General features: G+C 43.3%; 1 protein-coding gene across 1 annotated transcript in view; it reads right to left on the bottom strand.

Moving 5' to 3' along the window:
* CHEK1 (checkpoint kinase 1) overlaps window positions 1-12618 on the bottom strand; it is a 416400-nt gene that overhangs the window by 199632 nt on the left and 204150 nt on the right. The window lies entirely within an intron of this gene.

Genomic DNA, 12618 nt, shown 5'->3' with positions numbered 1-12618 from the left:
GTTCTCTTTCATGTTACAGTAGTCTACATGTGGGTGTACATCTGACCAGTATTCCAAAGTTTTTCAGTCCCTCAAGGTGCGTCGGGCATATGACGTGGCTGCAGGAATATGGATCATAAAAGTAACGTCTGCACGTGCCAGCCCTCAGAACTGAAAGGCCAAGCCGGAGTCAGTCCTAGTACATAGCCCGTTAAGTGCCACCCAGCAGAGCAAGTGGAACCTGACAGGAGGGGAAGGAGGGAGCAAGGAATACTGCAACATGGAAGAGAAGGACATCTATGGTTATGTTAAGATTTTTTACGTAACTTTCCTATGTCCTTCTATCCCAATGTTGCAGTATTCTACATGTGGGTGAGTGCCAAAGTTCACTGTGAAATTGGTGGTGGTCTGGAAGAAGTTTCCAGGAATCCATGAAGGATAGCTCTGGAAACCCTCACCCTGGCCTTAAAGATATGGTCCAGCTTGTAATGCTTGGTGAAAGTGTGCACAGAGGACCAAGTAGCTGCTTCAAGGATTGTGTTGGTGTCTAGCCCCTTAAAGAAGGCTCCAGAAGAGGCCATTGCTTTGGTGGAGTGGGTTTTAATATTGCCCTGCAAGGTTTTCCAAATGGTACATGTAACAGAAGGAAATGGCGCTGGAGATCCAGGCCGAAATAGTCTGTTTGGTCACTGCTTTCCCCAGGGCTCTGGGGTGGAAGGAGACACAGTAGGTCAGATTTCCTAATGGACTTTGTTTTATGTAGATAAAACCTAAGCTATCTTTGGACATCTAGGAATGAAGTACTGTCTCACTATCCCCCTGCGGATTGGAGAAAAAGGTGAGCAGGTGTATGGCCTGGTTCAAAGACAGATCATTCACTACCTTGGGTGACGACGGGTTAGTCCTGAGAGTAACCCTGTCAAGGTAAAAGACTAGAAAAGGTAGTGTAGCCATTAGAGCTTGTAGGTCTGAGACCCTCCTGGCTGAGGTCAGAGCCACAAAAAAAAAAATTTCCATGTGCACAATTTTAGGGAGGCTTTGTCTGCTGTTTCAAAAGGAGCTAGGGTAAGTTTTTATAGTACATAGTTAAGGTCCCAGGGAGGAGGGGACGGTTTCCTGGGTGGTCTCAGGTGAAGTACCCCTTTGAGGAAGAGTTTGGCATGAAGTCTGGATGCTAGGGGTGGATCTAGAGGGAGACGGGCAGAGATTGCAGACAAGTGTGCTTTTGAAAGAGAGTAGGCCAGACAGGTCTGCAATAGTTCACACAGTTAAGACAGGATAAGGATGATGTTGCTTGCCAGCAGATCCAACTGTTTTTTGTGACAACATATGGAAAATCTTTTCCACTTTGAGAGGCAAGATTTTCTTGTGTTAGGTTTCTTGGCCTCCTGCAGGACATTGAGCAAATCCTCGTTGTACTGGTGTCGAAAGGGGATCTGAATCCTATCAACCACAGGGTGAGGTGCAGAGACTGCCACTGTGGGTGTATTTCTGATCTCTTGTGCTGTGTGAAGAGGTCCACTGATGAGGGTAACTTGTGGTGATTGCCCTTGGGCAAATGAAGGAGAAGGGGGAACCAGTGCTGTCTTGGCCAGTAGCGAGTCACCAGCAAGATTTCTGGTGTGTCCTGCTGAATTTTCAACAGCACCTTCTGAATCAAAGGGAAGGGGAAAACGCACAGAAATTTCCCCTTCCAAGAAATTGAGAAGGCATCTGTTGCCAGTGCCTTATGGTCTGATGTCCTAGTGCAGAAGCCAGGAAGTTGTGTGTTGATGGAGGAGGCAAACAGGTCTATTTGAGGTGTACCCCACTGGTGGACCAGATCCAGAAGACATCTCTGTGAAGCATCCATTCGTGATTGTTTGAGATGGCCCTGCTGAGATAATCTGCCTGGGAGTTGTGAAGGGAGGGGATGTAAACTGCGTGTAAGGTAATCCCCTGCGAGGTAGCCAGTTCCCACACCAGCAGAGCTAGTCTGCAAAGGAAGTAGGATTTGGTCCCTCCCTGTTTGTTGAGATACCCACAGGACAGTGGTATTGTCCGTGAAAATCTTGACAGGGCCTTGCTGGAGGTAGGGTAGGTAAGCTTGTAGCAGCAGGATGATTGTCCTCATCTCTCTGACACTGATGTGCTGCAGTTTGTGTGTGTTTGGCCACAAACCCTGCACCTGGCTTTGGCCTAGTTTTGCTCCCGAGCCGAGATCTGAAGTGTCTGTATGCATGATCTGAGTGGGTGGGGGAGGTTGTGGGGGTGGTTGAAGAGGAAGGCCTGGGTTCTTGGCCACCTGTCCCAGCCACCACTGAATTTCCTGTTTCAAGCAGGGAAGAAATGGTACCCTGAATTCCAGGAGAAGGGAATGCTGGGTCCAGACCGACCGAAGATACCATTGTAGTTTCCTCATGTGCAGTCTTGCTAGGGGGAGCATATGTATAGTGGCTGCCATGCAACCCAGAAGTCTAGAGTCCTGTCTTGTTGTCAGTTCTGATGCTTGGAGGACGCCGAGCAGGTGTTCAGTCAAGGACACCATCTTGTCTGGTGGCAGGAAGACCTTCATGAGGTCTATGAGAATATCCTGCACCCCAGGAAAACAATGTCCTCTGTGTGGGCTCCAGATGGAATTTTGGGAAATTTATTTGAAAGCTTAGAGATTGCAAGAGGGACAGAAGAACCTGAGTGTGAAGGTCTTCTGATTGTCTGTCTGAATTATCAGGTTGTGTAGGTAAAGGAATATTTGGATACCCTTTGTCTTGCAATAAGCAATGACTAGAGCCAGACATTTTGTGAATACCCTGGGTGCGATGGAAAGCCCAAAGGGTAAGGCACAGAATTGAAAATGGGATGAGCCTGCCAAAAACCTCAGGTACTTCCTGAATGTGAGCTTTATTGGGGTGTGCAGATAAGCATACTTTATATCTAGGGTTGTCATGAACCCTTGAGCCAGGAGCAGGGGGAAGAGGGTGGGGAGAGTGAGCATCCTGAAGGTAGGCACCTTAAGGAAACGGTTGAGACACTAGAGATCTAGTATAGGTCTCTATGGTCCATCTTTCCTGGGAACCAGAAAAAATTCTGTAGTAAAATCCTCTTCCTTTTGTTTCCAGAGGCCTTGAGTCAGCAGAGATTGCAGTACCGGTTGCATGAGGAGTAGCTGACTGGTGGGTGGCTGTGAAGTTCCCAATCTTACTGGGGGGGGGGGGTGATCCAGATCATTCTGGATGACAGAAAGAACCCATTTGTCTGAGATACTGTGGGACCATACAGCAAGACAGTGAGAGAGACGTGCAGACAGGGGGTAAAGGGGGTAGGAGGAGCAGGTAATGAGGTTGGCAGGTAGACACTAGATGTTGAAAGGGAGGCCTCTGGCTAGAGAAGCTCTAGCCAGAGGGGCCTGCTTTCTAGGTCATCTCCTAGGCCTGCAGTGTGCCAAAGGGCAAGAAGGTTTTCTAATGAATTGCATTTTGGCAGAGTAGTTCCTATGGAACTTGGGGATGGGCGAAACTAGCAGGTGTTTTAGGTCCTGCATTTTTTTGCCTTTTTGTTGTAGAGACTTGAAGAATTCAGCTACTTTGGCACCAAATAAGGCAGAATGATCTAGAAGAGCATCAATCAGTTTAGCCCTGAAGTAATCAGGGAGGGGCTGCAAACGTAGCCAAGAGTATCTCCTTAAAGCAAAAGCTGATGCAGCTGACCTAGCTGAGGCTTCAGCTGCATCACAGCTGCACCTTATGGAGATTCGATTCACCTGAGTAGGGAGAACTAGCAGGGAGGACAGAGAAGCTTTGGCTGCACAGTCTGGGATGTCATCCACTTCCTTAAGGGCCTTAGCCAGCGTGGCTAAGGAGTACGTGGCCATGTGAACCTGGTAATTTGTGTCCCTGAAAGACAGGGTGGCTGAAGTGTAGATTATCTTCCCAAAACATTCCACTGTCTTGCTGTCCTTGTCAGCTGAAAGAATGGTTGTGGTAGGAAGCAACTTGGAAGCCCAATCAGTGGAAATGCAGACAGTGGCTGGGTCAGCAGGAGGGCACTTAAGCAGAAATTTCTCTGATTCTGGGACCTTGTACAATCTGTCAGCCCTGCGTGGGGCTGGAGGTTGGGAATCAGGGTTAAGGGATGCTGTGGAAAAAGCATCCAGAAAAGCCAAAAGAATAGGAGGGGTAGTAGAATGACTGGGAGAGTCCATCTGTATGAGGTTATAGAATCTCTTCTGCACCTCAGTCATGTCAGTGGATTCCCACTTAAAGTGATCTTTCATTTTGCAATTTCCCCAAAGGTTAAATCCTCAACTGGGAAGTCGGCCTCAATGGATTTTCCTCTAGTGATCCATACCCCAGGAGAGAGAAGATCTGTAAGGAATAGGAGAGGTAGTCCTCAGAGGAGTAAGAAAGTTCTTCCTCTTCCCACCTTACTGTATCGGAGGTTTGGGGTCTAGGACTTGAGAGGAAGGGCAATGCTACGGCTTCCTGTCATAGTAGGACGTAGGACCATGAAGGCACTGAATAGGCTTTGGCTGAAAGTTTGCCAATCAGGCATGCTTTCAGACAGTGCAGAGAGATGCCTTGCCTTTTGTTTCTTCTTGTGAGACCTAGATGGCATTCGACTAGAAGGCCTCGAGTCAGATGAAGGGATAGGATCGGTGGCATCCGACGGGCCCACAGAGACCACTGGTTCCCCCAGGTGTTTGAGGCAGACGCCAGTAAAACCTCTATGGACATGATGCCCACTCAGGTTTGTGCAGCTTCCTCATAGGTACCTGCTTTATCTTGATTGGAGGAAACAGATTCTGATTCCTCTGCAGGCCAATGTCGGCCACAGGCTGAGGTACAGGCAGTAGAGATGGAGCAGAAGAGCTAGGCTGCATGGCTTTGGCCTTCTTCTTAGGTGGTTCTGACAGGGTGTCAGACGCATCTTTCATCCCAAACGCAAGTTGCTTTAACCACTGTTTCTCTAAAGGTTCAGAGCATGCAAACAGTGACGTAAGGTCTTAGGACAAACGCCTGACAAATAGGGCAGTTCTCATGGTCGTGTTCCTTACCCAAACAAAAAAGGCACTGATTGTGGGTGTCTGTGGGGTATCTGCTGGCCACACTTAAAATTGCCCCTTCCGGATGACAAGAACAGACTATAGATAAAAAGAGAAGGACTGAAAGGTTCCCCAACGGGGTATTTATCTTGATTATTTCTAATCAAGATGTCAGCGAGTAGCAGGAACACCTGGCGTACAACTGGCGGCTGAAGAGTTCTGAGGGCTGGTGCATGCAGATGTCACTTTTATGGCCCACACTCCTGCAGCCACATCAGATGCCCGACGCACCTTGAGGGACTGAAAAACTTTGGAATACTGGCCGGACGTACGTAAAAGGAAGAAGGGTAAAACTCACATGTAGAACAGTGCAACACTGGGATAGACGGACCTGGGATTACATGCTTGACAAGCCACGCTGCTTTGCTAGAGACAGCTTGCACCTGTCACCCTTGGGCTTTCGAATACTGGCCAAGGCTCTTGCCAGCCCCATAATGCCTTTTTTAGGCAAGGCTCAAAAGACAAACCTACCACCGTAAATAGCACAAGTAACAAAAAACTGAGGGTAATGCTACTCAATGCCACAAGTCTCAAAATGCACGCACTCGAGGTACTCCTCAGTATGGAGAAAATCGATATATATGCAATAACAGAAACCTGGTTTAAGACTCCAGACAGCACCTCAGCACTACCAAGCTACAACTCATACCATACATTTCGGCCACAGAACCCAAACAGAAATACAAAAGGCGGTGGCGTATCCATATTCATCAAGGATACCCACACCTCCAGGTTAGTGGCACAGCACGATGCTTCTGAGATCATCCATGTGCAACTAACAACGAGCAAAACTGCAATTCAAATTGTAGCTTGCTACAGTACACCCACCATGTCCCAGGACCATCATTCCGCATTTCTGGAAACACTGGGAAACATAAAGGTCCTACCAAACACCCTAATACTGGGTGATTTCAATTACCCAAACATTAACTGGGAGAACTACTCAAGCACTAACTCCCTTGCCCAACATTTCCTAGAATTTTTAAACTCAAATGCCCTGGTTCAACTGGCCAACACTCCCATCAGAGGCGACAACATATTGGACCTGGTCATCACCAACATGGGCGACCGGTGTTCCACACTGTAGGTCAACCCCTCGCTAGTTAGATCTGACCATAAACAAATCACTTCGGATATCCACATTCCACCCCCATCCCCGGACAAGGAAACCACCGTGAAAAACTTTTCAAAAGCAAACTTCACGTTACTTAAGACTGAGGTGGAAAGTTTCAAAGCCCCCATGCTGAAGAACAACGCTGTCCAAGCTGCAAAATCCTTTACTAATACATTCTACGGGCACCTACATGAATGCATGGATCATGCCATCCCAAGCAAACCAATACTCACTCCTCCAAGAAAAGGAAAAAAGTCTGGTGGACTCCTGCCATAAACAAGCTATACAATAGGAGGAGGAAACTAGTACAGAAGAGTAAAATCCCAAGAAGGAAAGATATCGCTGATCAGTATCAGCAAGAAACTACAATCCCTCATAAAATCATCCAAGGTGAGCTTTGAAAAAAAAATTGCCAAGGACTCCAAAGATAACCACAAGGCATTCCTTAGCTATATCAAGAATCTAAGTGGCAATGCTCAGATCTACTCGGAGCTAGTGCAGAATGGCACAAAATACAATGAACCGACAGATATTGCCAACATCCTGGCAGGCAGGTTCAGTGCAAACTTCAACCTCCTCTCACCCCCAAAAGGGCCCATAACCATACCAGAAGAATGTAGAGTCCCTAAAATCGCAGACACTCAGGTTAAAACAGCCCTCTCCAAAGCCAAAAACAAAGCATCAATGGGACTGGACTGTGTCCCAGGCTGTATCCTACACGAGTTCAAAGACGAACTAACCCCTCACCTAAACACACTATTCAAACTCAGCCTCTCCACAGGCTACGTACCCATAGAGTGGTGCACAGCAACGGTTATTCCACTCCACAAAGGTGGAGCCACAATACACCCTGGGAACTATCGCCGTACAAGCCTGACTAGCTTGGTCTGCAAGGCTATGGAGCACATCATCATGGACTCCATTAACAGAGACACTGGGAACCTCCAAACACTGAACCGTACCCGGTTTGGCTTTGTTAAGGGAAGATAATATCTCCTAAACCTGGTGGACTTTTTTGAGACAGTTGTCAAGGCTATAGACGAGGGAAAGGTGGTACACACAGCCTACCTAGACCTCGCTAAGGCCTTCAACACCATTCCCCATTCTGGTATTCTAGACAAGCTCACCAGCCTAAACAAAAAACCCTATGTCACAAGATGGGTTGCCAACTGGCTCATGGACAGAACCCATATGGTGAGAGTTGCGGGAGCTAGGTCCGACTCTAAACCCAGGGCTCAGTCCTGGGACCCCTCCTGTTCGGCATATACTTCTCAGAGGTACAGGCAAGCACAGGAGGACTATGGCTGATCAAGTTCGCAGACGACTGCAAACTAAAGGCTATAATTGACTTTCCAGCTGACACAGACATCCTCCAAAAGGGTCTCACTGAGACGGATACCTGATGTCAAAATCATGGCCTCAAGCTAAATGCCAAAAAGTGCATAGTCATCTCCTTTGGAAAAAACAAAGTACCCACAAACTACCACATAGGTGGTAGTCCCCTAAATACAGAAGACGTAATAAGGGATCTGGGGACCCAAATAGATAGTAATCTCATCTTTGATAATCACATTGCCAAAGTGGTTAGACAATCCTTCTACGTAGCCCACCTAATCACAAAAGGGTTCGCATGCAGATCAAAAGAGGTAATTGTACCCCACTACTCATCACTCATCAGACCCATCATAGAGTACAACGCCCCATTTGGGATGCACCTTAAAAACCACAGAACTACCTCACCAAGAGGCTCACTGGCATCAAACAGATGCCCTATGCAGCTCGACTGAAGAAACTCCAGCTGTACTCGGTTGCATACTGCCTACTCAGAGGTGATCTCTGCCTGACATACAAGGCCATGTCCAACCCAGAATGGATGGACATGCTCCACCTAAAAAAAACCTTATCTTCTCAAGCCACAAGCTGTAAGGATCTAAACCTCACCACAACAATAAATAGGACGTGCTGGAGGGATAGATTCCTGCCCCAGATATATATATATATATATATATTGCATATACACACACACACACACACACACACACACACACACACACATATATATATATATATATATATATATATATATATATATATAGAGAGAGAGAGAGAGAGGAGTCTAGGACTAATGCTCAAACGGCCGTTTCACCGAATGTGAAATAGCAGGGCATATTTAAGCGAAAGTGCTTTTCACCGAAGAAGCACTTTCACGTAAGTATGCCTCTTGTGGAGGTCGTACTACAGTGCGGATAAGGGAAAATTCCCTTTTCCCCACTGTAGTGCGATCTTGGAGTGAGAATATTAAAGTGGGGGGTGTGGGGGCACAGCCCCTCACATGGGGAAGTGCAGGGGGGCTTGTCCTCCTGCATAAACACTTTTTTATTGTTTTTAAATTTTTTTTTTAATGCGCTTTAACGAAAGTGCTTTTTCAGTAAAAACACTTTCATTAAAGTTTGTTCGGTGAATGTGGATTCAGACTATTGAACTTTCGTTCAAGTCTTAGATCCATACATTTTATATATATATATATATATATATATATATATATATATATATACACACACACACACACACACACACACACACACACACACACACACACACACACACACACACACACATATATATATATATATATATATATACACACACAAACACAAACGATGTTGGGGGGAAAAAAGAACCACTGGTGTGTAAAAGCAAACAAAGTCAAAAAGTAAAAATAAGAGATACAACCAGTGGTACACAGCAGAGGTAGATCCAAGTCATAGTTTAATGTATAGAATAACACACGGATGAACGCTTTCACATATAGCTTCTTCAGATCAAAAAATAGAATAAAGCACTAGCTACTTGTAGTACAAACTCAACAGTGCATCCAATCAGTGAAAAAGGCATTTTCAGGTTGCTAGGTACTTAGAACTAGTAATTAATCACCAGCGCTTCTTAAAGTCAACCTGGAAATAATATGCTTTAAGCCAAGGTAAAACCAAGTTAAAAACACAAGTGCATATGTGTACAGACCAACCATATACAAAACATATAAAACTTAGTATATGTAAAAACTGTAATGTCTATAGTGTTAAAAATAATATTATATAATATTTAAAAACGTATGTATGATGTAAAACTGTGAATAAAATGACTAAAAACCATCTCTGTATATATGTATATATCTCTCGTCTCTAGAAACGAAATATTATTCAAATATCAGTGGAAACAATATGTATAACAATGTATAATAACTAATGTATAAACTCACATCACAATAAAATTCACTATATATTAGGGTTAACATTCAAATGCAGTAAATTTATAGCTAAACACAACAGATCATATGGTCTAAGACACCAATGACTAGATAGAAAGAGGTCATCTCTTATTTAGGGGTCTAGCTCTCAATGCTGGTTGTATTGAAACATGTTCATTTAGGCCAGGGGAACAATGAGCCCCTAGTCTAAATATCCACTTCATCTCTGCTTAGTATGTTTTGTTGACCAAATCACCCATTCTAACATCTAGGTTTAAAACCTCTAACACTAAAAATCTGAAATCATGTCCATCATCAAATGTGTTCATATGCTTCGCTACTGCACTGTAATTCAGACCCCTCTGTGTGCAATATAAATGATCTCGTATCCTCTCCCTCAAACGTCTGTTTGTCTTGCCAACATAGAAGCTTTTGCAGGCTATACAATGTGCTAAACAATGTATGAACTCACGTCACAATAAAATTCACTATGTGTTAACGAGTTAACATTCAAATGCAGTAAATTTATAGCTAAACTCAACAGATCGTATGGTTATCTCTTATTTAGGGGTCTATCTCTCAATGCTGGTTGTATTGAGACATGTTCATTTAGGCCCGGGGAACAATGAGCCCCTAGTCTAGAGATCCACTTCATCTCTGCTTGGTACATTTTGTAGTCAGCAAATAGTAAACTAAATCTTTAGTGTTACAGTCTGCCATTGGAAGATGTGTAAAAGGCTTATCATAGACAGGATGTATGTATCTCCCTGATTCATCAATATAACTGCAAAAAGAGCAATTATTTCACTTGTCAGTATGTGATGCTACATTCTCAGTCTTCTTAACAGAATTGCGTTGGGAAAAACATAGTTTTTCTTGTATAGATGTTTTATTTTTATAACCAAATCTAGGTCTATCACCCACCACCCTGGAAATCTCTGTATTGGTTCCTAGGAGGGGCCAGTGTCTAAGTATAATCTCCCTGATGTTCTTTTCATCACGTGAAAATGCAAGGCTAAGAAATGGAAGTAAATCCCTGGCTTTGTTATCCACAGGTTGTGATGTTAGAGGTTGGGAAAAATATTGTTTCCCTCTAGTTTGCCTACACTTCCAGTGTTTTGTTGTGCCTACTGTAACTCATCATCATGGTACCCTCTAGACGTAAAGTCAGCATATATCTGATCTAGTCCTACTTCAAAATGTTGGTCATTACTATGCAGGCGACTTATCCTCAGATTCTGCCCTTTCAGGACATTACGAAAAACATGACCAGGGTGCATACTGTTATGATGTACATATGTAGGTCTATAGCATTCCTTTCTAAAAAGTTTAGTCTCAATGCTATTGTTTGCACTTTTAAGTAACAAAGTATCCAAGAACTCTATTTTCACCTCCGAGTATTTGAATGTAAATTTCAAAAAGCTGCTGCTTGTGTTCTAGCCTTCAACAAATCGGTGTAGTTGTAATAAATCACCTGTCCACAAAAAAACAGGTCATCTACAAATCGTCTACAGAAGGGCACATATGATGTGTAATAATCAGAGTTGTACATCACATCTTCCTCCCAACTTGACATGACCAGACTGGCGTAGCTATTGGCACATGAAGTTTCCATAGCTACGCCAGAGGTCTGCAGGTAGTACTTCTCATCAAAGGTGAATGCATTGTTCTCCAACACCATTTTCATCAGTAGGCATAAGAAATCTATATGTCTAGAATCATACGTGCTCTTATTCAACAGAACCTGTTTAATCATCTGTATGCAGTCATAATTCGGTATGCCAGTAAATAAGGATACAACATCCATGGTAACCAACAATCCCATATCTCTACCTCCATTTTCCTCTGCAAAAGCATGTACGTCCTGCAAAAAATGCTTAGTATCCACTAGCACAGATTTACAATGGGATAAAATGGGTTTAAATTGCTTGTCGAGGTATAGAGATATAGGCTCGGTAAGCCACCCACTCCCTGCAGCAATTGGTCTAAAAAGGGGGCATAGTGCATCCTTATGTATTTTGGGTAAACCACCGAGAATTGGTACTCTTTGATTTTCAACTAAAAAAGTTATAAAGCTCACTAGTCAGCAAATAATTCTCAGACTGTAACACTAAAGATTTAGTTTACTTAGCACATTGTATAGCCTGCAAAAGCTTCCATGTTAGCAAGACTAACAGACGTTTGAGGGAGAGGATACAAGATCATTTATATTGCGCACGGAGGGGCTCGAATTATAGTGCAGTAGCGAATCATATGAACACATCTGGTGACGGACATGATTTCAGATTTTTAGTGTTAGAGGTTTTAAACCTAGATGTTAGAATGGGTGATTTGGTCAACAAAATGTACCAAGCAGAGATGAAGTGGATGTTTAGACTAGGGGCTCATTGTTCCCCGGGCCTAAATGAACATGTCTCAATACAACCAGCACTGAGATATAGACCCCTAAATAAGAGATAACCATATGATCTGTTGTGTTTAGCTATAAATTTACTGAATTTGAATGTTAACTCTAACATACAGTGAATTTTATTGTGACGTCAGTTCATACATTATTTAGTTATTATACATTAAGTTATACATATTGTTTCCAGTGATATATGAATAATATTTCGTCTCTAGAGACATGAGATACATACATATTTGTTAACTCTAACATACAGTGAATTTTATTGTGACGTGAGTTCATACATTATTTAGTTATTATACATTAAGTTATACATATCGTTTCCAGTGATATATAAATAATATTTCGTCTCTAGAGACATGAGATACATACATATATATATATACAGAGATAGTTTTTAGTCATTTTATTCAGTTTTACATCACATATGTTTTTAAATATTATATAATATAATAATATTACATAATACTGCGGTAGCATTGTCGCCTCACAATTAGACGTTGTCCTGTTCGATTCTCAGCTACAGTGTCTTCTGTGTGGAGACATGCGTGAATGGGCGTACCTTCGTTGAAGGTTGTACGTCAGGGCTGGCAACTTGGCACGTAAAAATCTACTGCCAATCATTAGCGGACCGGAGCTCCGCTGTGGGAACCCCTAACCGGGAAAAGCTGAAAGACAACAACATACGTTTTTAAATATTATATAATATAATAATATTATTTTTAACACTATAGACATTACAGTTTTTACATGTACTAAATTTTATATGTTTTATATATGGTTGGCTGACA

This window comes from Protopterus annectens, chromosome 8.part0, assembly GCF_019279795.1.
Source record: "Protopterus annectens isolate FY-2018-M chromosome 8.part0, PAN1.0, whole genome shotgun sequence".
Taxonomy (NCBI): domain Eukaryota; kingdom Metazoa; phylum Chordata; order Ceratodontiformes; family Protopteridae; genus Protopterus; species Protopterus annectens.
This window is presented reverse-complemented; position numbering and strand designations above follow the sequence as displayed.